The sequence below is a fragment of the Rhincodon typus genome, chromosome 43, assembly GCF_021869965.1.
Source record: "Rhincodon typus isolate 14 chromosome 43, sRhiTyp1.1, whole genome shotgun sequence".
Taxonomy (NCBI): Eukaryota; Metazoa; Chordata; class Chondrichthyes; order Orectolobiformes; family Rhincodontidae; genus Rhincodon; species Rhincodon typus.
In genome coordinates, this window is record NC_063374.1 from 5,234,864 (window position 1) to 5,236,581 (window position 1,718).

The following is a 1,718-nucleotide window of genomic DNA, read 5'->3' on the forward strand; positions in this document are numbered from 1 at the left end:
AGCTTCACCCGCCAGTGGAAACATCCTCTCTACTTCTATCTTATCTATTCCCTTCATAATTTTATATGTTTCTATAAGATCCCCCCTCAATCTTCTGAATTCCAATGAATATAATCCCAATCTACTCAGTCTCTCCTCATAAGCCAACCCCCTCAACTCCGGAATCAACCTAGTGAACCTCCTTTGCACCCCCTCCAGTGCCAATACATCCTTTCTCAAGTAAGGAGACCAAAACTGCACACAGTACTCCAGGTGTGGCCTCACCAGCACCTTGTACAGCTGCAACATAACCTCTCTGCTTTTAATTTCAATCCCTTTAGCAATGAAGGACAAAATTCCATTTGCCTTCCTAATTACTTGTTGTACCTGCAGACCTACCTTCTGTGATTCATGCACAAGGACACCCAGGTCCCTCTGCATAGCAGCATGCTGCAACTTTTTACCATTTATGTAATAATCCTTTTTACTATTACTCCTACCAAAATGTATGACTTCACATTTATTTATATTGTATTCCATCTGCCAGACCTTTGCCCACTCACGCAATGTATCTATGACCCAGGTATGTTCTAGGGACCTGGGTTCGAATCCCGCCATGGCAGATGGTGGGATTTGAATTCAATTTAAATAAATCTGGAATTAAGAGTCTAATGATGACCATTGTTGTAAAAACCTATCTGGTTCACGAATGTCCTTTAGGGAAGGAAACTGCCATCCTTACCCGGTCTGGGCCTACATGAGACTCCAGACCCACAGCAATGTGGTTGACTCTTAACTGCCCTCTGGGCAATTAGGGATGGGCAATAAATGCTGGGTCTAGCCAGCGATGCCTTCAAATTGTGAACAAATAAAGAGGAAAAGTGAGTTAAGAATAAGATCTTGCGGGAATTCACAGGGCAGATGCTGGAAAGGATGTTTTTCCTTGTGGAAGAGACTAAAATAGGAGGTAAAGATCATACAATCCCACCAACCCAGAGGGCTACCCTCCCACTAGAGAGAGAGAGAGACAACTGGCAGAGGTTGGACCTGAGGGTCACCACACTGTAGGCGAGAGGAGAGGTTAGGAAGGAGAGTGCTTCAGAGTAACTTCAGCCAAAACTTTGTTGTGGATGTAACTCTGTCTTGCAGACTGGGGTTGGACAGGAGTGTGTATCTGAGGACCCAGATAGATTAGCCATGACCTTTGCTGAACGTTAGAGCAAGCTCCAGGGAGCTGAATGGTTCACCCCAGTTCCTCACTGGTGGAAGTGGCCACTAACAACATAATCAACGCCAACATCCTTTGCAACAGACATCCTCAAACCCATTTAAGGAGCACTTAAATAGGAGAACATTGGAAAGATTTTTGCGTGCTCCGACAAGAAAAGCGAGAGGTTGAGATCAGGCCCAGCCAGCCTGGGAATCTGCCAGGATTAATGCCATTTAAAAAAAGCTAAAGAAAACACTACCCTTGCCAGGTCAGCAGGTAGCCGTCAATCTGATGGAAGCAATCAAACTGGTACACTCGACCAAGCGAGAGCACGGGGCTTTATGGGGTTTTCGTGGCGATTCTGGAAGAGGTTCCATAAGCAGTTACCAGAAGCAAACACATAAAAATCAACGGAGCTCCGTGGAGACACGACAGGCTCACACACACTCACACACACTCACATTCTCTCTCACACACACTCACACACACTCACTCACACTCACATTCTCTCTCTCTCACTCACACACAC